We start from the raw sequence: 204 nt of genomic DNA, 5'->3' as shown, positions 1-204 counted from the left end.
GCGCGCGCGCGCGCGAGTGGGTGTGTTCGTGCGTGCGTGTTGGCGTGTGTGCGTCACAATCACGCAAAGCTTGAGTGCTACTCGTTTGTAAGTGATTAACCCCGTCGCGTATTGCATTCGCATGCACGCACGAACACACACACGCACACGCACACACACACGGGACCAGATCCCTACCACGTCCATGTCGTTGGTCCTGGATTA

The sequence above is a fragment of the Trachymyrmex cornetzi genome, unplaced genomic scaffold (genome assembly GCF_001594075.2).
Source record: "Trachymyrmex cornetzi isolate Tcor2-1 unplaced genomic scaffold, Tcor1.1 scaffold1559, whole genome shotgun sequence".
Classification (NCBI taxonomy): Eukaryota; Metazoa; Arthropoda; class Insecta; order Hymenoptera; family Formicidae; genus Trachymyrmex; species Trachymyrmex cornetzi.
The sequence above is the reverse complement of the archived record's forward strand: the minus strand, read 5'-3'. Positions refer to the sequence as shown.